General features: G+C 45.4%; 1 protein-coding gene across 1 annotated transcript in view; it reads left to right on the plus strand.

The window, feature by feature from the left end:
• LOC147614332 (uncharacterized) overlaps positions 1-24577 on the plus strand; it is a 65040-nt gene that overhangs the window by 4232 nt on the left and 36231 nt on the right. The gene's annotated exons all lie outside the window — the stretch shown is intronic.

The raw sequence follows: 24577 nt of genomic DNA on the forward strand, positions 1-24577 counted from the left end.
CAAAGTCTTCAAGGCAGCACCATTTATGCAAAGGGCGACAGCTATGCAAGCTTGAAATGGGATGAATATCAGCGTTTCACCGGAGGGGAGGGGAAGTGACGCAAAAACCTTGAAAAGGGCTCAGCATTTATAGGAAATTTGAAGAGGCGATCAGACAAGGCAAGTCAGCCAAAACAATGTGGGCTATGTGGGAAGCATGATGGCTGCCTATGCCCTTACGAAGAAGCTAGGGCACACGTACCTGCACACGTTACCTTGATTTCAGCTTCGTGAAGGTGCTACAGGAGATGTGATCATGACAAGCTGGTCAATGCGCCTTCATTTTTTGAAGTTGGGCTGAAAGCCTTTTTAATACATGACCCTTTTAAGCCTTTATACTAAAGTTTAAAATGCCACGTGTAAGGGGTGTTCACATGTCCCATCTTTTGCCACAATTTTTGAAGCCCTTTCACACCTAAAACATGCTACACACACACACACACACATCAAATGAAACCTGAGGGAGAGCTTGATCCGTCTTATGTAGTGGTTCGTGTAACAGGCCTTCGTAAGAGCTGTGGCACGGGTAAAATCTTGAGAAAATCTGAAAATAAACAAAAGAGAGAGTAGAGAGAGAAGACACCGCACTAGGGGTCGGAATACCCTTGGGCCAACCCCCCTTGTGAGGACTTCTCAGCCTATTAGTAATTTATAAGACCTGATTAAAGATATAACACTGAAAGTAGGGTTTTTAGAGCGGAAAGCTATATTGTTGCTTTGAGACACAAGGCCTTGTTAATAAATAGGGCTTGAATAGGTACAAATAAAGAGGCACATCCTTGATGAAAGGGTGCGACTCTTGAATGAATAGTTATGGACGTAGAGATGCGTCCTTTGATCAATAGATGTCTCTTTGAATAGACGTGTCCTTTGGTGATGACCCATGTGATAGGGTGTGACCCTTCATTGGTGTTCTTTCAATGATTAAGAATAATTAAGAGGAATTAGAGAGATTAAGTCACAATCGTGACATTCCCTCCCACTTAAATAAGATCTAGGGTTATATAAGCGATTGCTGTTGACTAAAGAACTCTTGAAGTAATTTTGGGTACTGCTGTAGATCTTCATTACTTTGCCAAGTTGAATTTGAATCATCTAAATCCTTTCATTGTATCAAGAATTTTGTAATAATCTTCTGGAAAGTTTCTTTCTGTCGAACATCAAGAATCTTTTCTGGAAACAAAGTCATGTGTTCATCTTCAATCTCTGGAACATAATCTAGAATGTCTGGAACAATAGAATCTCCTTGTACAAACTTCTTAATCCATGGTATGTGAAAAGTCGGATGAATTTTTTTCCATGATGGTGGTAAATCCAACTTATAACTCAAAGGAGATTTTTTCTTAATAATCCGAAAAAGACCATAGTAACGTGGTCTTAACTTCGAAAAAACTGATTTCACTCATATATATAAATGAGCAGTGACGAATAAAAGAACCATGTCACCTTCTTAAAGTTCGTCATGTCGACGACGTCGGTTGGTTGATTGTTGATATTGTTCTTGAACTGGAATTATTTGATCTCGAACTTGAAGAAGAATGTCTTGTATTTCTTGAACTAACTGATTTGCTAATGCCACCTTGTGTTAAAGAACAAAGTTGGATGGCACAATTAGTGTATGACCATAAGTGGCTTGAAAAGGACTCATACCAATTATTGTATGATGAGAATTGTTGTAAGCAAATTCTATTAATGGTAAATAATCTCTCTAAGATGCTAAACGAGATTGAATATAATGTCTGAGCATCTCTTTAAGAATTTGATTAACTCTTTCAGACTGGCCATTCGTCTATGGATGACATGCTTAATTGAATAACAAATTTGTGCCAACTGACTTGAAAAGTGAAGTCTAGAAATGTCTAGTAAACTTAGGATCTCAATGTGATATAATGGACTTTGGCAATCCATGTGTCTTGAAAATATACTAAAGAAATAATAAAGCAATATTTGGAGCTTGAGCTATCTTCTTGTATGGTATAAAATGTGTCATGTTGGAAAATTTGTTGACCACTATCATTATTTGTGTCATGTGCACACACATGTACATGCTAATCTCTGGGCTAATTCTAGAGGCAACATGATAAAGACTCACTAAAACCAGATATTTTGGAGCATGGAGTGCAAGTTTAGGCAAGGGATGGACTAGAGTGGACATAGGACCTGTCGGCTGCATGGAAAACAAGATAAGGCTATCGGTTGCAGTAATACAGGTCGGGTTCTTCAATTATGAATATTATTGTCCAGGCGGCTGGCCGACCAGCAGTCGGCCAGATCTCTGGCTGTCCAAGGTTTATAAAAGGCATGTTTGCTCATTGTTTCAGTCATTCACTCCCTCTTGGGTGTGGGTCTAGACATAGGACTAGGATTAGGGTGTTCTACCTTTTCCAGAAGGCAGTCCATGGCTGCCTTCAAGGGAATTATGTACCTTTTTGTACCATATGAAATATTGAATTTCTAGCTATCTCTCTCTCGCTACTCTCCCTTCTGTCTGCGTTTTTGCATCAGCATGTTCTAGATGGTGTTTAGGGCTGAAAGAAGCATCTTAGAGCTTCCACATGTAACATTGGTATTAGAGCATGAGGCTCAACAAGGCTAAACCCTGATTCAGTCCCATATGAAGGTGTGCAGGTCCAAGGTACAGGAAAGTGCATAGGTACGAAGCCCAAGGCACGCAATACAAGACCGGAAAGAGCTCCTAGGAGGTTGGTTGGTGGTGTTCCACAAAGCCCAAAGGGGATGGCAGTCCTGTGAGCTAGGAAAGGCTTTGGAGCAACGGTTCCAAGGGAGGATGATCCTCCAAGGGGTGGAGTGAGAGTGCCTGACTCATTTCTAAGGAATGAAGACCAAGACGGTGTTCAGAGACAGGGCAGGAACGGAATGGGGACTGGATGGAACAGATGTATAGATCTTCTTCAGAGTTAGAGTGGATTTGGGGACCAGGCCGAGCATTCAGTGAAAAGGTTGCTAGAGTAGGACTGATGACAGAGGGACTTCGGGAATAGAATGGGATGATGACAGTCATCCAAGAAGTAGATTGGAATTCCGTCACCAAGTTTAGCAGAGGGGCATGTCATGTGCACACACATGTACATTCTAATCTCTAGGCTAATCCTGGAGGCAACATGATAAAGACTCACTAGAACTAGATATTTTGGAGCATGGAGTGCAAGTTTAGGCAAGGGAGGATAATCCTCCAAGAGGTGGAGTGAGAGTGTTAGACTCATTTCTCAAGAATGAAGACCAAGACGGTGTTCACAGACAGGGCAAGAACGAAATGGGGACTGGATGGAACAAATGCATAGATCTTCTTCAGAGTTAGAGTGGATTTGGGGACCGGGTTGGGCATTCATTGAAAAGGTTGCCAGAGTAGGAAGGATGACAGATGGACTTCAGGAATAGAATGGGATGATGACAGTCATCCAAGAAGCATATTGGAATCCCGTCACCAAATTGAGCAGAGGGGGATGTCATGTGCACACACATGTACATGCTAATCTCTAGGCTAATCCTGGAGGCAACATGATAAAGACTCACTAGAACCAAATATTTTGGAGCATGGAGTGCAAGTTTAGGCAAGGGATGGACTAGAGTGGACACAGGGACATGTCGGCTGCATGGAAAACAAGATAAGGTTGTCGGCTGCAGTAATACAGGTCGGGTTCTTCAATTATGAATATTATTGTCCAGGTGGCTGGCTGACCAGCAGTCGGCCAAATCTCTGGTTGTCCAAGGCCTATAAAAGGCATGTTTGCTCATTGCTTGAGTCACACTCCCTCTTGGGTGTGGGTCTAGACATAGGACTAGGACTAGTGAAACCGATCCCGTCAAGTGGGAAAGACTCCGTTGGACACCCACACGCTTAATAGCACAACTTTAAAACCACAAATTTGAAATGGACAACTTAATACAACTTGAAATTGAAATGAAATGAAATGGAAAGATGGACACCAGCACTGGGGCCGGAACGGGCCGACCCCCCCCTCAATATATGATATATTTATTGGGAGTATTTAATGAATACAATGCTCCATGGGTTCCAAGAACCAGATAATGTCCATGTACATATGAAAACAGTACCAAACAAGTAGGCTCGAAGTCGAATTTCGATGTAGAAGCTTGAAGCAGTACGACCACTAGTGTGGTCCAATCTCTACGGTCCTGTGCTTTCACTGGACTCCGCGGAGAGCGCCTCACTGGTGTTCCGAGACCACGCACAAACAGGCGCTCTCGTACTAACGCCTGGCTCTCCCGATCTCAGCACCTTTGGACCGAGGTTCTCCAATAGAGCTTGGACAACCCGGCACCGAACGGGTGTTGGCCGAGCGGGATGAATCCCTTATCAGAATTAAACATAAAATACTTTACTTAAATCTGAAATTCACTTACTTGTAGATGGTTGATAGAAAACCAATACTCGTGGTATGATGAAGCCACCCTTGTTGAAGAAACAGTTGCCTCGTGGTGAACCACCAAGACAAGTATCACCGCAAAAGACACAGTCGCCTGCTGTGAGAGAAGAAGCATCCACTTGTAAGGGAGGAGATGCCTGGCTGCAGTGTGGAGGAGCTCAAGCAAAGTCGCTTGAGGGTAGTGTTCTACTGGCTGGAACACAAGCGCACAGCCATAGCCGCCGGTAGGGGCATGCGTAGCTTGGAGAGGTGCAGCCGGTAGTGAATGGGCAACCTGCAGGTAACTTCAGCGCAGAGGTGAGGACAGCGCAGCCTGCTGGAATTCAGCCGCCTGTGGGAGCAGCTGCAGCACTTTCAGAGTCGCCTGGAAGGGTTAGGCGCAGCAGCACATCAACCGCCTGGTAGGGAGTACGCCTGGCTGCTGTACACAGGCGCAGCCCACCTGTAGGAGAATAGAAGCAGCCGCCTATAGGAAGAGTAGGCGCAGCCAGCAGCAGTTCAGAGTCGCCTGGAAGGGAGTACGCCTGGCTGCTGTACACAGGCGCAGCCCACCTGTAGGAGAATAGAAGCAGCCGCCTATAGGAAGAGTAGGCGCAGCCAGCAGCAGCAGCAGCAGCATAAACAGCCGCCTTTGATTTGACTCAACCGGCAGCACGTGATGAAGCTCAGGGTGATGAAGGCGCACAGAATCAGAATATGTGCGCAGCCTGAAGAGATGTTCGCCGGTTCTCATGTAAGGTGGAAGCGATGATGATGACGCTCGAAGGAGGGAGTCTTTTTTTATAAAAATTAAGGTGTAGTCTTCTCTAGTGAATTCCACGCATGCATGTGGGGGGAACTAGTGTGGGTAGGTGACCATGCCCACCCCCACACTCACTTAAAGTGGGGCTCACCACCTTGGCCCCTAAGTGGGTTCCCAAAGGGGGTGCCCACTTTTAAATAAATGTGAACACCTAACCTTATAAAATAAGAGGTTAGAAATAAAATAATAAAAACAACATGTGCAACATACTTACCACCTGTTCACATGCACCAAAACTCGTCAGAATACAGAGCAGACTTCACGACTCACTGGCAGGCGTCCCCGCTCAGTAAGTAACATGTCAAGCAGGGAAACACACAAATACATGTCATGCGAAAAGAGTTTCAAACATGCAAAATATGTGTGCATGTGCAAATAGTAACATGGACATATCTCCCGTTCATGGAACAAGTACAAAATATCTGTCGGCACAAAACTGGCACGACATAAAAACATAAAAACCTGGTCTTCCTATGGAGTGACAGTCCCATAGGGAAGACACAGTTCCAGGCACGAGTCTCCCTATGGGGTGACAGTCCCATAGGCAAAACACGGCACGAATACTGGCTCTCCCATGGCGTGACAATCCCATGAGTCGAACACAATCTGGCAATGGCTGTCCGCACCTGACCAAAGGCAACATCCAAGTCACGAACATATTCATCAGCTGCAAAAATCTCATCCTTTGTACGAAGGATGGGTGGCAAGACCACTCTGCCATAGATAATCTCAAACGGAGCCTTTCCCGTGGAAGCATGGATTGTATTGTTGTAGGCAAACTCAACAAGTGGAAGATACTTCTCCCATGCAGTCTTTTGATCTGCCACATAACATTTCAACAAATCCAACACGGCTGAATTTGCAGCTTCACTTTGGCCATCCGTTTGGGGATGATAAGCTGATGAAAACTCAAGTTTAGTACCCATATTATCAAACAAAGCCCTCCAAAATAGGCTTGTAGTCTTGGGATCTCTATCCCCAACAATAGATTTAAAAATATTAGCAAGAAAAAGCTTTACCATATGATCAGCTTTGATGGTTTTCTTGACGGGCAAGAAGTGAGCTTGTTTGCTAAACCTGTCCACAATAGTCCAAATAGCATCATTCCCATGCTGGGATCTAGGCAAATCCATAATAAAATCCATCGTGATACTTTCCCAAGGTCACGAGGGAATAGGCAATGGTTGAAGCAAACCTGGAGGCTTTTGCCTGTCAAATTTCACCTTTTGGCAAGTAATACATGCACGCACATAAGCCTCAATGTCTTTACGCATGCTCGGCCAAAAGAAATACCTCTGAATCATACGAGTAGTAGGCATAATACCTCTATGACCAGCATAAGGTGGAGCGTGACATTCGTCCATAACCTTTGGACGCAAATCCTTCACCACACATAGGCAATTATCCTTCATTAGATAACCCTCGTTGATAACATAAGAGGCATGTGAATGACCAGCCATCAAATCAGTCCATATATGGCAAAAATCAGCATCCAAATGATACAAATCTCGCATAGCAGATAGGTCTCCATGAGAGGCCATTGAGATTGCAGCAACATAAGGCCTCCTAGATAGTGCATCGGCCACCACATTTTTCTTTCCTGGAGTATGCACAATCTGAAAATGAAACATGGAAAGAAAGTTTGCCATTCTCATCTGCTTCTCTGAAAGCTTGGTTTGAGATAGAAAGTATCTCAAGCTTTGATGATCTGTCTTGACTACAAATTCAGCCCCAAGAAGGTAGTGTTTCCAAATCTTTAAGGCGTGAATTACAGCCAAGAGCTCTTTCTCATAGATATCCATATGAAGCTCAGCATCATGCAAACGACGGCTCTCGTATGCAACTGCATGCCCTTCTTGATTTAGGACAGCTCCTATGCAATCACCACAAGCATCACATTCAACCATGAATGACTTGTGAACAATCAATACTGGACCACATATGATCGCATGCTTGAGCTGCAAGAAAGCATCCTGTTCCTTTGAAGTCCATTTGAAAGCAGTTTTCTTCTTCGTGAGATCATGTAGAGGAGTGGCAATCATAGCAAAATGCCTTATGAAACGCCTATAGTACGAACATAATCCCAGAAAACTACGTACTTGATGTACGTTTTGCAATTCGGGCCAATTCCGAATGGTCTCTATCTTTGCAGGATCCATTGTAACTCCATCCTTGGATACAATATGTCCCAGATAATGAATCTCTGAAAGGAAAAACTTACTTTTCTTGGCATTGACGAAAAGTTTATGCTTCCTCAACTCTTCGAACACTGTGACCAAATGAGTTCTGTGTTCCTGCTCATTCTTGGAGAAAACCAAGATATCATCAAAGAAGACTCCTGTAAACTTGCGATGGGGTCGGAATATCCTATCCATCATTCGATTAAAAGTAGCAGGAGCATTGGTGAAGAGACCAAAAGGCATTACCAAGAATTCATATAATCCGAAGGCTGTCGTGAATGCAGTCTTATGGACATCTTGTGGCACCACGCGTATCTGGTGATAACCACTCTTCAAATCAAGTCTGCTAAAGCAAGCCGAACCATCAAGCTTATCCAAAATATCATCAATACGTGGAATTGGAAATCTGTTCTTGATGGTAAGCTTGTTCAAAGCTCTATAGTCCACACACATGCGGAATGATCCGTCCTTCTTTTGAACAAGAAGCACAAGAGAGCAGTAAGGTGAGGAACTGGGCTGAACCAAACCTTTCTCTAAAAGCTCGTTTACCTGCTTCATGATTTCTTCTTGTTGTGCAGCACTCACTCGGTATGCGGGTTTGTTAGGAGGAAAACTACCTGGCACAAGATCTATACGGTGATCTTCGGGCCTTTGGGGAGGTAATTCACTTGGCAACGAGTCAGCAAAACAGTCGTTGAATGCATTAAGAAAATTCAGCCTATCTGTCATGTGCATCACAGATGCCATGGACATTTCCAGGGCTAGATCCAGAAGAGGCAAGCAGAAAAAGATTATGAACCAGTAGAAGATAGACATGGAGCAGGATTTGGAGCAGAGCATGGATCAGAAGTGTGTCGGCTGCATGGAGGATGACATCAGCATGACCAAAGAGCTGTCGGCTGCAGGCCAGAGGGTGCTGACAGCAGGCGCATCCAAGAGAACCAGTCGGCAGGATTTTTATTGAATTTATGAATCAGTAACTGGCCGACCAGCAGTCGGCCAGTTTCCCACATGCTCCAAAGGCCTATAAAAGGGCACCATAGCTCTATGTTTTACTCATTCCACCCACTAGGGGTGTGAGTCAATAGGAGGTCCCAAAGGGGACAGATTTTAGGGTTTATTACCTTTTTATGAAGGCAGCCCATGGCTGTACAGATTTGTACCTTTTTTGTACATAGAATATACTGAAATTCCAGCACTTCTCACTCTCTCTCTCTACTCTCTCTCTACCTGCGTTTTTGCATCATGGTGCGCTTTTGCATCAGGAGGTCTTCAAGAGTGTTTAGGGTTGAAAGAAGACTACCCAGAGCTTCCGCGCGTTACATTGGTATCAGAGCATAAGATTCGAAGCCCAAGGCCAGAACACAGATCGGGAAGAACTCCCAGGAGGTTTGTTGGTGGTGTTCCACAGTGCCAGATGGGGATGGCAGTTCCGTGAGCCAGATGGGTTCTAAGGGAACGGTCCCAAGGGAGGTTGATCCTCCAAGGGTGATGTGAGAGTGCCAGACTCAGTTCCAGGAACGAAGACCAAGACGGTGTTCAGAGTCAGGGCAGGAATGGATTGTGGACTAGAGGAAGACCAGATGCATAGATCTTCATCAGAGGCAGAGTGGTTTGGAGAACAGATTGGATTTTCAGAGAAAAAGTTTGCCAGGGATGGATGATGACAGAGGGACTTCGGAACAGGATTGGGATGATGACAGTCATCCAAGAGCAGGTTGGATTCCCGTCATCAAGTTTAGCAGAGGGGGATGTCATGTGCATCACAGATGCCATGGACATTTCCAGGGCTAGATCCAGAAGAGGCAAGCAGAAAAAGATTATGAACCAGTAGAAGATAGACATGGAGCAGGATTTGGAGCAGAGCATGGATCAGAAGTGTGTCGGCTGCATGGAGGATGACATCAGCATGACCAAAGAGCTGTCGGCTGCAGGCCAGAGGGTGCTGACAGCAGGCGCATCCAAGAGAACCAGTCGGCAGGATTTTTATTGAATTTATGAATCAGTAACTGGCCGACCAGCAGTCGGCCAGTTTCCCACATGCTCCAAAGGCCTATAAAAGGGCACCATAGCTCTATGTTTTACTCATTCCACCCACTAGGGGTGTGAGTCAATAGGAGGTCCCAAAGGGGACAGATTTTAGGGTTTATTACCTTTTTATGAAGGCAGCCCATGGCTGTACAGATTTGTACCTTTTTTGTACATAGAATATACTGAAATTCCAGCACTTCTCACTCTCTCTCTCTACTCTCTCTCTACCTGCGTTTTTGCATCATGGTGCGCTTTTGCATCAGGAGGTCTTCAAGAGTGTTTAGGGCTGAAAGAAGACTACCCAGAGCTTCCGCGCGTTACACTATCATAAGACATAGCATCGACATTTTGATGATTTGGCACAAGACTATCACGCACAAAAACCAAGTACGCTGAAAGACTCTTTTTCATTGCTTTAGTAATTTGGATGTGTGATACAAGTGGGATGGAATCCCCTTCTTTGCCAGCATCAATAAAATGCATGCGGCCTTTATGCATAAAAGAAATCATATTAGACTTGTAGTCTTTGCGGGGCTCAAGCCTATGGTGCCACGGCTTGCCCAACAATACATCACATCCATTCAGTGGAGCAACTAGGAAATGCTCATTATCAAGGTAGCCCTGGATATGAATGCGCAACTTCCCTATCAAAGGGGTAACCTGCACCTCTTTACCAATAAATGCAGCTTCGGCTTCAATCTGGGGTCCCATATGCTCGACCTCAATACCCAATGCAGCTGCCATTTGCATAGAGATGAAATTGTCAGTTGCACAGTCATCAAACATGAAGAGTGCGGGCTGATCCTTGATTTGCCCCCAAGCTTTGCAAACCATTCGCTCTTTTGCATCATGACCTGTATTTCCTTGCACATGAGGAACTGCATGTACATTAGCTTTGGTGTGCTTGTCCTCGTGCTTTGTTTTGCGATCTGGGCATTGCCGAAACATGTGGTCTTTGCTACCAGAAGAAAAGTATTTTCCATCCTTGGCATATTGCTCTCTTTGCTCTGGGGTTAAGCTGAATTTGTTCTTTCTTGGGCCCTGTTCTTTAGATGTGTTATTTTCAGCTTTACCACCCTTGTAAGGCTCCCGGAAGTTCTTTTTAGGTGGCTGTCCACCCTTTTGCTGATTTGGGACAGCCTTGTCTTTCCCCTTGGAACCTCCTTGATCCTGCTTAATCTTGAGCACCAATTGCTCCGTAGCAAGAGCAGAAGCTGTGAGTTGTTGCAACGTATGTTTCGGGTGCAATTCAATTCCCGATCTATATGCTGGTTGCAGTCCAGAACGAAACTTCCTCTTTCTTTCATCTTCAGCGATTTGCATAAAGGGAGTCACTTCCAGCAACACTTTCCAGAATTTGTTAACATACTGTTGCACACTTTCATTGTCTCTTTGCTCCAACCTGTCCCACTTTTGAGTGAGAGTTTGCTCTGCATTGGGTGGCAAGAACTGAGCACAAAATCTATCCTTGAATTCCTTCCAAGTGGAGATGGGATCCTTGGTGATCTTTTCAATGATCCACCAATGAGCAGCAGTCCCTTTCAAAAACATGCTAGCATGGCGCACCTTTGACTTTTCTGTGAAATCCTCATCGCTAAAAGCAATGTCGAACTGTGCCACAAATGCTAACACCTTAGAAGCATCATGTTCACCATGAAAAGCATCAAATTTGACAGATTTGTCACCTGCTTTGAATTCCTTGAGCTTCCTGGCATGAGGCTCATGGTCTTCTCTTTTTCTTTTCCCCTTATCCAACGGGGTAGCCCTGTCTGCATGGGCTCCATGGGCCGTCATAGAAGCTTCATGGGGCACGGTGGTATGTGCTCCACGAACTCGAAACTCAGATGCATGTGACTTACCTGCATATGGCATGGTCTCTCCATGAGACAACTCAGAAGGCAAAATTTTTCTGGAAGTAGACCTGTCACCATGAGATACATGTCTTGCATGCATGTGACTTTCATGCCCTCCATGAGCACTGGCATACATATATCTATCAGGCTTTGTGCCTTGTGGAGAGGATGCATGTCGAGAGGTGACAGTCACCTCTTCCTTTTGCATAAAAGATTTCAGCCTTTGGGATGCGGGATCTCCATGCTTCAAACGAGGTGGATTTCTGAATTTCAGCTCTCCGTCCTCCCCCTCTTTGATATCACCTTTGCGAAGGAGATAGGCAAGTGCCAACTCCCTTGGTTTCTTGCCCACTTCACGAGCCTTTGATTCAAAAGTTACATCTACCATAGCATCAGCCTTCCTGGCTTCAATAGCACTTTGCAGATGGGGATCTTCATGCAAAAACTTTAACTCTTACTCTTGAGCCTGCAAAAGTTTTCTCATATGTTCCATTTCAGCCCTCATAGCATCAGGCTCTTGTTCAAGCATAACTGTCTTTCCTGGAGACAGTTGACCCTTGGATTCACTATCAATAACCCTTTCAAGGGGCTTGTGCCTACCACGCAGGGCATCAGACCCACAAGAGGCACTAGATGGACCCCTCGAATTTGGCACTTCCAAAGGGTTGCCTTGGCTGTCCATTGTGTTTTAAGTTTGCTAAAAGCGGGATGTCCAGTACACAGGTTCGTTTCCCCACTAGGAAGAGGGAAACAACCGTGCTCTGATACCAATGAAACCGATCCCGTCAAGTGGGAAAGACTCCGTTGGACACCCACACGCTTAATAGCACAACTTTAAAACCACAAATTTGAAATGGACAACTTAATACAACTTGAAATTGAAATGAAATGAAATGGAAAGATGGACACCAGCACTGGGGCCGGAACGGGCCGACCCCCCCCTCAATATATGATATATTTATTGGGAGTATTTAATGAATACAATGCTCCATGGGTTCCAAGAACCAGATAATGTCCATGTACATATGAAAACAGTACCAAACAAGTAGGCTCGAAGTCGAATTTCGATGTAGAAGCTTGAAGCAGTACGACCACTAGTGTGGTCCAATCTCTACGGTCCTATGCTTTCACTGGACTCCGCGGAGAGCGCCTCACTGGTGTTCCGAGACCACGCACAAACAGGCGTTCTCGTACTAACGCTTGGCTCTCCCGTTCTCTGCACCTTTGGACCGAGGTTCTCCAATAGAGCTTGGACAACCCGGCACCGAACGGGTGTTGGCCGAGCGGGATGAATCCCTTATCAGATTTAAACATAAAATACTTTACTTAAATCTGAAATTCACTTACTTGTAGATGGTTGATAGAAAACCAATACTCGTGGTATGATGAAGCCACCCTTGTTGAAGAAACAGTTGCCTCGTGGTGAACCACCAAGACAAGTATCACCGCAAAAGACACAGCCGCCTGCTGTGAGAGAAGAAGCATCCACTTGTAAGGGAGGAGATGCCTGGCTGCAGTGTGGAGGAGCTCAAGCAAAGTCGCCTGAGGGTAGTGTTCTACTGGCTGGAACACAAGCGCACAGCCATAGCCGCCTGTAGGGGCATGCGTAGCTTGGAGAGGTGCAGCCGGTAGTGAATGGGCAACCTGCAGGTAACTTCAGCGCAGAGGTGAGGACAGCGCAGCCTGCTGGAATTCAGCCGCCTGTGGGAGCAGCTGCAGCACTTTCAGAGTCGCCTGGAAGGGTTAGGCGCAGCAGCACATCAGCCGCCTGGTAGGGAGTACGCCTGGCTGCTGTACACAGGCGCAGCCCACCTGTAGGAGAATAGAAGCAGCCGCCTATAGGAAGAGTAGGCGCAGCCAGCAGCAGTTCAGAGTCGCCTGGAAGGGAGTACGCCTGGCTGCTGTACACAGGCGCAGCCCACCTGTAGGAGAATAGAAGCAGCCGCCTATAGGAAGAGTAGGCGCAGCCAGCAGCAGCAGCATAAACAGCCGCCTTTGATTTGACTCAACCGGCAGCACGTGATGAAGCTCAGGGTGATGAAGGCGCACAGAATCAGAATATGTGCGCAGCCTGAAGAGATGTTCGCCGGTTCTCACGTAAGGTGGAAGCGATGATGATGACGCTTGAAGGAGGGAGTCTTTTTTTATAAAAATTAAGGTGTAGTCTTCTCTAGTGAATTCCACGCATGCATGTGGGGGGGACTAGTGTGGGTAGGTGACCATGCCCACCCCCACACTCACTTAAAGTGGGGCTCCCCACCTTGGCCCCTAAGTGGGTGCCCACTTTTAAATAAATGTGAACACCTAACCTTATAAAATAAGAGGTTAGAAATAAAATAATAAAAACAACATGTGCAACATACTTACCACCTGTTCACATGCACCATAACTCGTCAGAATACAGAGCAGACTTCACGACTCACTGGCAGGCGTCTCCGCTCAGTAAGTAACACGTCAAGCAGGCAAACACACAAATACATGTCATGCGAAAACAGTTTCAAACATGCAAAATATGTGTGCATGTGCAAATAGTAACATGGACATATCTCCCGTTCATGGAACAAGTACAAAATATCTGTCGGCACAAAACTGGCATGACATAAAAACATAAAAACTTGGTCTTCCTATGGAGTGACAGTCCCATAGGTAAGACACAGTTCCAGGCACGAGTCTCCCTATGGTGTGACAGTCCCATAGGCAAAACACGGCACGAATATTGGCTCTCCCATGGCGTGACAATCCCATGAGTCGAACACAGTCCAGGTCATACACGGGTGGCACTGGTCTGGCTCCCGTCCATACGACACCATCCTGCTAACACACGGGTGGCACCAGTCTGGCTCCCGTCCATGTCAGCAAAATACTGGCCTCTTCACACGAGACACCGGCTTGGCCTCAAGTGAACGAGACGCAAAAAAACTGGAGATGGACCAAATGGTCGGCCAATTGGTGACAACTAGAGTGTTCTACCTTTTCCAGAAGGCAGCCCATGGCTGCCTTCAAGGGAATTATGTACGTTTTTGTACCATATGAAATACTGAATTTCCAGCTATCTCTCTCTCTCTACTCTCCCTTCTGTCTGCGTTTTTGCATCAGCATGTTCTAGATGGTGTTTAGGGCTGAAAGAAGCATCTGAGAGCTTCTACATGTAACATTGGTATCAGAGCATCAGGCTCAGCAAGGCTAAACCTTGATTCAGTCCCATATGAAGGTGTACAGGTCCAAGGTATAGGAAAGTGCATAGGTACGAAGCCCAAGGCAAGGAACACAAGACCGGGAAGAGCTCCTAGGAGGTTGGTTGGTTGTGTTCCACAAAGCCCAAAGGAGATGGCAGTCTTGTGAGCCAGGAAAGCCTTTCGAGCAACGGTTCCAAGGGAGGATAATCCTCCAAGAGGTGGAGTCAGAGTGCCAAACTCATTTCTCAAGAATGAAGACCAAAACGGTGTTCACAGACAAGGTAGGAACGAAATGGGGACTGGATGGAACAAATGCATAGATCTTCTTCAGAGTTAGAGTGGATTTGGGGACCGGGCTGGGCATTCAGTGAAAAGGTTGCCAGAGTAGGAAGGATGACAGAGGGACTTCGGGAATAGAATGGGATGATGACAGTCATCCAAGAAGCATAGTGGAATCTCGTCACCAAGTTTAGCAGAGGGGGATGCCATGTGCACACACAGACATGTACATGCTAATCTCTGGGCTAATCCTGGAGGCAACATGATAAAGACTCACTAGAACCAAATATTTTGGAGCATGGAGTGCAAGTTTAGGCAAGGGATGGACTAGAGTGGACACAGGGACATGTTGGCTGCATGGAAAACAAGATAAGGTTGTCGGTTGCAGTAATACAGGTCGGGTTCTTCAATTATGAATATTATTGTCTAGGCGGCTGGCTGACTAGCAGTCGGCCAAATCTCTGGTTTTCCAAGGCCTATAAAAGGCATGTTTGCTCATTGTTTCAGTCGTTCACTCCCTCTTGGGTGTGGGTCTAGACATAGGACTAGGATTAGGGTGTTCTACCTTTTCCAGAAGGCTGCCCATGGCTGCAAGGGATTATGTATCTTTTTGTACCATATTAAATTTTGAATTTCTAGCCATCTCTCTCTCTCTCTCTCTCTCTCTCTCTCTCTCTCTCTCTGCTCTCCCTTCTGTCTGCATTTTTGCATCAGCCACTTGTCCCTTCATGCTTAAAGCATTAGCCACTGGATTGTCCTTTCCTGGAAGGTACTCAATCATACCACCAAACTGTTGGAATATCTGGCTCCAGTGGTGCTGTCGGTCACTCCATTGTGCACTTGGCATTGTTTGAATCCAGCGTAATGCTTGATGGTAAGTGCGGACCTCAAAGTCGCGGCCATAAAGAAAATGTTTTCAATGTTTCAAGGCCTGTTTAATTGCAAGGAGTTCACGATCGTAGGCTGAGTAATTCTTCTCTGCGGGCAGTAACTTACGAGACATGTAAGCTACTGGATGACCATTCTGTTGTAATACACCGCCAATTGCGATGTTACTCGCATCGGTGATCACCTGAAATGGCTCGTCCTATGAGGCAAGTGCTAAACAAGGCGTTTTTGATAAAACCATCTTGAGGTTCTTAAATGCTTTCAACGCTCGTGGAGTCATTCGAATCTGTTGCCTTCTTGTCTTGATATTCTCAGCAAATCGGTGAGATCTGCTGAGAGGTTCGAAAACTTGTCTATGTGGGTGGAGTATACTTGGTATATACTTACGAAGGATCTAATGCCATAAGCTGTCTGAGGTACTTCCCAATAATAATCTCAGCCACCTTAGCCAGATCAAGTCGAATGCCTTCTGCACTAATTATATATCCAAGGTAATTGACCTCGAACAAATAACATTCCGACTTCTTCTCATTGACATAGAGCTCGTTGCTTTCCAGCAACTTAAAGACTTTCTCCACATCAATGTCATGTTGCCCATCCGTTGTTGAAATTACCAGTATGTCGTCCAGAAATATGAACACACACTTTCCAATCAATTCCGGGAACACACGCATCATCATGCGGTTGAATGTGGCTGGGGCGTCCGCAAGCCAAAAGGCATGACCACAAATTCATAGTGGGCTTGTTTCGTACGGAAAGCTGTCTTGGGGATGTCCACCTCCATAATCCTCGCTTGGTGGTACCCGCTCTTTAAATCGAGTTTCGAGAACACCTTAGTCCCTTTCAGTCTCTCGAGAATATAATCTATTCAAGGCATTGGGAATCTACTCTTGATAGTCAGCTTATTGAGTGCATGATAATCGACACACAAATGAGAAGACCCATCTTTCTTCTTGACAAACAGGATCAGTGCTGTAAATAGCGATACGCTGGGGCAGATGAAGCGAGATGACAACAAGACTTGGAGTTGGCGGTCCAACTCTGATTCCATTGCCTTGGAAAGGCGATGTGGAAACTTGCTTGGGGGTTCCGAGCCTGGGGGGAGATCAATCTAGGTGATATGGAAACTTGCTCGGGGGTTCCGAGCCTGGGAGGAGATGAATCTTGTGGTCGTCCGGTCTGGATGAGTAGATTGTCCCGAAGAAAAATCTTCTGGAACTTTTCATGGAGAGCCAAATACTTCTCGGAAGCACTGACCACCGTGTGGGCATTCTGGATGTATATCATGGTATAGTGTGCGTCTTTCCTGATTGCTCGTTTAGCCTGCAAGTGGCTTATGAGTGGAAAGTTTGGAATTCCTGGCTCACACTTAATTGTCACTGGGGCGTTTGACACATTTCGATTAATCTGGAAAGTGTGCTTGTCCCACTGGACATTAGGAAGAAACTTGTGAAAACACTGAATGCCCAATATTATGTTTGCTCCTACAAGAGGGGCAACCATAAAATCACGCACAAACTCGATGCCGTGAATAATCAATTTAGCACCTAGAGCTTCATACTTGACGCCATGTTGTCATGTTTATGCTAAAACCCTCAACTTGCTTGTCCACTGAAGTTAGGACGAAATGGGTACGCCGAGTGATCTGTTCCGTGACCATGTCCTCCGTGCTGTCGCTATCAAACAAGACGACGACTCTCTGGCCACCTATGTAGTCAAAGGTCTTGAGCAATTCGTTGCTCTTCTGCTTATCTTCGAGTTCTCGGCTAATGATTGCTCCAACTGAAGCATTGGGATTTGAAGAACTAGGGGCAACCACTGGGGTCTGTGTGGGAGCTGGGCTCACCATAGAAGCTGTGGAGGCTGAGGCGGCGGTCTTTGGAGTGATAGTCTTCTCAAGAGACTCCCAATAAATGTGTCCTTTTGTTTGACAAAAGAAACACCTACCCTCCTTCTTGTACTGAGCAATCTCCTCAGCACTCAACTTGCCACCTTGCCTGCCTCCGCTTTCTGGTCTGCAGTAAGCTTGGACGCATTGTTCGAGTTCTTGGAGCTAGAGGCTCCCGTGCTCTGTCTTGGGGAAGATCTCGTCTGGTTCTGGCCTTTTTCCCCCGAGGCGGTAGCCTTGAGAGTAGTCGGCTGGGAAGTCTTGGGCTTGCCATCATTGTGCTTCATTTCAGCACTCTGCGCAAGCAAGAGTGCGTCTTCGAAGGTGGCTGGCCTAAATATACGCACCTTCCACTGGATTTGCGTTTCAAGGCTATACAAAAATTGCCCTTTCTTGTCCGTATCAGATAAGCCTAATTGCAAACATAAAGTTGAAATTCTATTGGCAAATTGAAGGACTGGTTGCGCATTCTGACGCGTTCCCTTGAACTCGTCTTCGAGTCGCTCAAGGTAACGGGGCGGTAGAAACCACTGCTTAAGGTCGCGGGCAAACTCGTCCCACACATAAGCTACCATGCCTAATTTGGTGTGGGCATGAGCCCACTGGGTCCAGCAAGGAATGGCCTCACCTTCCAAGTACCAATTGGCTAAGATTACTCTGTCGGTATCAATCTTTCTAACTGTGGCACAGTAAGCTTCAAACTGATGCAACCATGAATAAGGAGTTGTGGGATTGAATTTACCATTATACTTACTGAAGTTCGTTTTCTCGAGAAAATGATTCGAGGAAGCCGCTGGTGTCAATCTGGTGTCCAAAGTTGCAAGGTAACACTCATGTTCCACGCGTCGCATGGCTTCGCCTTCGCGTTGTCGGGTCTCCAATGCACGCGTCTGTAACTCAAGCATCGAACTCGGCTGCGGTCGTGACCTTGCGAGAGGGTCCTTGTGTAGAGGATCTGGAATCTGGGATACGGAAGGAGAGGGAGGAGGAGATGGAAAACGTGGCGCTGGAGAATGGGTGCGCTCTTCCAGAGCCAGGATCTGCGCCTTCTGCTCTTCTAACTTGGTAGTCTGGTTTGCGATTGCTCGCATCATCTGTTGGAACATTTCTGTAACACTCATGCCTGATGTCCTAGCTGGGTTGCCTGGTGCACTCTGGTCCCAAGGTTCTTGGTCTCTCTCATTCGTCGAAGCTCGCCATAGCCGGAGCGCAATCTGACCATCCACTATGTGTGCGGGAGACTTCCGGAGGCTGAAAACCAACCGTCCTTCGAGGGACAAGAGTCACTCTGAAAGGGGTAGTCCACTGGAGTCTGAAAACCAACCACACGAGCGAGAAAAATTTTCTGGTTTCTTGTTGAATCTTTACACTTGAAGTTGGCTTTGATACCACTGTAACATGTGGATGCTTCGGGGGGGATTGGTAACTTCAATGCTCAGAAAAAACAGCACACTTGTCGCGACGAAATTAACGCACAAAACTGAATATAGATGTGCAGAAAAATAGAGAGAGAGAGAGAGGGAGAAGAGGACACAATATTGGGTCCCGAATACCCTCTGTAGGGCCCCCACCACGAATGGTGTATTTGCTTTTATTAGAATGATGCAAAACTGAAATAAAAGACTGAACCTGAACCTTCTTGGCTGAGATAGGTCTCTGCCCTTGACCTTCAATCCTTCACCCCTTCTGTGTTAGCTTGTCCTTGGCTGTCCTGGCCCTTTGAGCAGTTTCAGCACTTGGTGAATTATGCGATGAATGGACTGAACCATGCAATGGGGTTTTATATCCTTTAGGGATGCTAGTCCACTGGTTTAATACCAGTCGGCTGTCTGAAAATTGCTCCATGACCAGATTCTGGCTGCTGGGCAGCCTGTATGGGCTGCCTCACACCTGGCCTACAGCCCTCTAGGGCTGTGTACCCTGTCGGCTGCCTATCCAGGAGCCCTAGGGCTGTCCTACAGCCCTTCCACGGCTATCCCATGGCTGGTGGGCACAACCAAGGCCTTCTTGGCCCCTATGGGGGTGGTTCTACACCTCCCCCATGTCCATAGCTGTCCTTGGGGTAGCCCTATGGCTGGCCCCTTTCCTATATGCAAACCCTAACTGTCTACACAGTGACCGGCATCCAGTATCATAGCAGATACATAGAACCACTAACATCATTCCAGATACATAGAACCACTAACATCATTCCAGAGGGAGACTCACAGTGACCGGCATCCAGTATCATACCAGATACATAGAACCACTAACATCATTCCAGAGGGAGACTCACAGCGCCGACTGGCATTGTTTCATGTGCAGGACAATGCACACCTGACCTCGGACATGTGGAATGGAACCCTAGCTGACTCGTCCCGAACTGGGCTCACATGGGACCAGTTTTCCACCCCAGGTCTTGCACCTTCTATACAAATATGTCTAGGTGGCATCCAAGTGCGGGATGCACGTGACAATTAGTGTATTAGCTTTCGAAGAACAAAGTAAAGATGTATTGAAATCCATACTAATATTTTTCCATTGATCATTTAGTTCGGGAAGTGGCTGAAGAAGACCAGCTAGAGCTTGTCTATTGGCTTTCATTTGTTGACAAGAGAAACATGCTGAAACAAACTTTACAACGTCTTGTTTCATTTGAGGCCAATAATAAGAAGTTGTTAGCAATGACAAGTCTTGTTGATACCAGGATGAGTTCCATAAGGAACCTCATGATGTTCCTTTACCAAGAGTTTACGCATACTTGTGTTATGAGAGACACAAATGCGATTCTGATAATAAAGTAATCCATCAATGAGAGACTATGCTTCATAAATCTTTAAATTTGAAGGATTGGACAGGGGAGTCGTAATCACTCGAAAAGCATTTGCAAAGTCTCGATCGTCTGCATACTAGTCTATAAAAGTTTTTGGAATATCGATTTGAACTGTAGAAATAGCCATTGCCAAGGCATGAGTCATTTTGCTAAGAGCATTGACAACCACATTAAAAAGACTAAGAACATATTAAATAGCCATATGAAAGTTTGCCAAATACTCCACCCATCTACCTTCTTGTGCATTCATAACTGGTTGAGTGAAAATATACTTTAGGGAATGATGATCTGTCTTCACAATAGAATGTACTCCCAAGAGATAATGTTTCCAAGCTCGATAAGCATGAACAATTGCCAAGAACTCCTTATTATATACTGGATTATGTGTTTGAATTGCTGAGTGTTTATGACTGTCAAAAGCGATAGCTGGGTCTTGTTGCATAAGAACTGCGTCAGTTGCAATGTTAGAAGCATCTGTCACGACTTCAAAAGGAAGGCTGGAAACTACAATTGCCATTATTGGGATTGTTGTCTAAGCAACCTTTAGCTTATCAAAGGCGTGAGAAGTATCATCTGTTCGTCGAAAAGCGGGTGCTGACTTTAAAACCTTTGCTATGGTGCTGCAATGTCTGAAAACTTATAAACCTTTGTATGATAAAAATTGGCAAGACCCAAGAATGATATGACATTATGAATATTCTACAGCATTGGCTAATCCTTAATAACTTGTATTTTCTTAGGATTAACGGAGACACCATCAATTGAAATAATGTGTCCAAGATACTCTAGTGATATCTTGAAAAATTTATTTTCTTGTGGATTGATAAAAAATGCATTGTTGCACAATATTTGAAAAACTTGATGTAGATGCGTCTTGTACTCATCGATTGGAGCACTAAAAACCAAGATATCGTCAAGATAAGTTATTACGAACTTGTCTAGAAATGGTGGATAAAGGTCATTCATGAGACTCATAGGAGCTTGGTTGTTTCTTGTACCGGCACGAACCTATTCGTACCGTACGGTCTCGTGCGGTACTCCCCCCCCCCCTTCGGCCGCCCCCCCTCCTCCCAACCTTGAGAAAAAATTCCAAATGCTCAAAAAAAATAGGAATCGTGCTCAACGAAGATCCCAAATGCTTGCAATACTCCGAACTTTCGTGTTCACTTAGTATTCCATATGGGGTTGCTAAGAGACCTAGAAAACCTGGCAAGGTAGATTGGTAGTGTACACTTGAGTGGTAGGATGAGAGAATCTTGCTACATCACTTGGAGATCCTGTTAGAAGTTATCTCCTGTCTATATTTATACACCAGGGCCTTTGTTGTGGGTGTGCCCGCCCTTATGAGATGTTTTATCATTTTTCCCCACTCTCCGTATTTTTTTCCTATTTTTTTCATTTTTCTGTGGCATGGGAGGCAGTCTAGTAGTGGCAGGAGGACCCTGAGCCTGGCCGACTGCATCTGTGACATGGCCGACTGCACTGCATGAGTCGTGGGACTCTTCTGGTGTTGGCCGACCCATTTTTATGCTGGCCGACTGTGATTATCCAGTCGTGGAGGTTCTTGTGTCCAGTCGGCTGCCCTACAGCAGGCCGACTGCTGATGTGGGGGCATATAAATAGGCCCCCAGTCCCCATGCCACTTGTGTATCATACTCGGGATTTTCTTGTGTATATAGAGCAAAGTTACACGCCTATTTCTCTCTCTCTCTCTCTTGTGCTGTATTTTTTCTGCATGCGTTTTGCTCGTGTTCCTCGATCTGGTCATCATCTCCGCCGCGTATTCTGACAGATCCCTGATGGCTAGATAGTCAGATCCTCAAGTTACGTATAAGGGAGAAGATTTGGATGGGGCCATTTTGATCTACAGAGGAGTCCCTAAACCTATCACCCTAGATGCATTGTCCGTATTTGTGCAAGGACGGTCCCTTAGTCATAAACGCTACGTTGGGAGACCTTTGGTATCGCATTACCTATGTATGCTCTTTTTTGGAGACAATTGGGAGATCCAATGGGAGAGACATATCTCCATGTTCTGGTTCCTCAAGCATTGTAGACTCCTCCCCTCCCAACCGTCTCACATTCAAGCTTGAAGCTCCATAGTTTGTAAGTCTTAAACAAAAAACTGTATTTTATTTTACGGTATCCCAAATTTTCATTCGCACCAAAAATTCCTGTACGGTATCGTATTTTCGTACCGTGACAACTATGCATAGGGGCATTGGTTAATCCGAAAGGCATGACCAAATGCTCCTAATGTCCATACTTCGTGTGGAAGGCAGTCTTGTGCTCATCACCTTCACGAAAATGGATTTGATGATATTTGGACTTTAAATCAATCTTCGAAAATACTTTGGTATGAAGCAACTGATCAAATAATTCATCAATTTGAGGAAGAGAGTATTTATTCATGATAGTGAGTTTTTTGAGGACATGATAATCAATGCAAAGTCGCATTAACTTATCTTTCTTTTTCATGAGCAGAACTAGTGTGTCAAAAGGACTCTTATTGGGATGAATGTGACCTTTGTCCAAGAGCTCTATTAATTGGCGTTGAATTTCTTGTGATTCAGTAAAGGAGACTCGATATGGAGCATGAGTCGATGGCGAATTGCAAGGAAGCAGATCAATTGGTTGGTCAAGGAGGCAAAATTGGTGTTAATTCCGCAAGAAAAAGATAGGCAAAAAATGGTTGAGCTAAATATGCCACCTTGGAATTATGGTCAGGCATTGTCTTCTCTGTGGAATAAATCATTAAAAGTTTCAGAACAATCTACCTTTCGAACCCACCGGTTCGCTTTAACTGTGGACAAGGTTGGTGTAAAGGGTTGATTGTTGCGAATGCCTTGGAGATTGATGTCCATGCTATTTTTGACAAACTGTAAGGTGTGGCTGCAAAAACTATGAGAGGCTCGCACTAATATAACCATTGCTGACCCAAGATCATGTTGTATCTAGATAGGGGCATAATCTCAAAGTCCATCTTATCACAATATTGGTGAATGTGTAAGAAAAGTCGAGGAGCCATGGTGTTGCACTTGAGTCCAGACTCGTCTGCCAACTCTTATCTCATAAGCATGGAGGCTGCGCGAGAGTTGTTTATTTTCAAACGCTGGACCATCGCCGTGGCCACAAAGTTGTGAGAACATTCGCTGTTGATCAGAGTACTGACTGGGTAGACAGAAATTGAGCCAATAAGTGTCAATGCATGTGGACACTGAGGCGGGAATTGTGGAGGTAGACTGTGCTTGTGTCACGGAGGTAATTACACATGCTTGGACATGTTGAGACAAGACCATAGCACGTTTGCCTTTGGAATTTTCTGAATACTGAACTGGGGACTTGTCTTCAGAGGTAGAAGATTTCATGTTGGAGTTGTGCAGATTATTAGGACTTTTAGGACACTCAAACCAACAATGGTTTCTTGAACAGATTGTACATAGTCCCGATTTTTGTTGTCCTTGAGAATAGAATTGAGTAAATTGCGTTGAGTTACAGGGTTGGTGGCGTCAAGAGTCTCGTCCACGGTTGGATCCTCTTGGTTTGATAAGACTGTTGGTGCCATGACTGGTCGGAAGACGACCAATCTCGTTGGCAAGGCTTTTGGAAGGATTGTTGCTGAGAACTGCCAAAGGAAGGTTTGGAACCACCATTACCAAAATTAGAAGTGCCTAAGCGACCTTGTGACGAAGATCTCGGAGGTGTGAACGAGAGATCGACTAAGCGTTTGGCATAGCGAATGGCAGCGGCTAGATCGACTGGATGGTATTTGTGGAGATCCGTGCGCAACGTGGGTGTTGGTCCCTCCACAAACTTTTGGGGACAATGTAGGAATCTCCTGTAAGCCTAGCGGGGCATGCCGTGATAGATTTAACCACGTATTCAAAAGATAGAGATAGAGAGAGGGAGAGAGAAGGGTTTGGGTATCTTTGCACAATACACCACACTAAAAGGGGAATAGGTCCCGTCTCCTTTTTCCAGGAATTTATTCAGGAACAATCCAGAATACAAAAGCAAACAAATATGCCGATGTAGAATTCCAATTCGAAGTCGGTGTCGAGGCAGGAGATATTTGATGCCGAGCACACCATGGGGATAATCCACAAGAATCTCTCACCGAGCTAGTACTAGATCCAATATCCAAATCCAATGAATCCAAGTCCAACTCCAATGAATCCAAGTCCGAATAGTCCAAGTCCATATCCAAGTCCAATACACTC

This window comes from Cibotium barometz, chromosome 42 (genome assembly GCF_041138505.1).
Source record: "Cibotium barometz isolate CiBa-2024 chromosome 42, ASM4113850v1, whole genome shotgun sequence".
Classification (NCBI taxonomy): domain Eukaryota; kingdom Viridiplantae; phylum Streptophyta; class Polypodiopsida; order Cyatheales; family Cibotiaceae; genus Cibotium; species Cibotium barometz.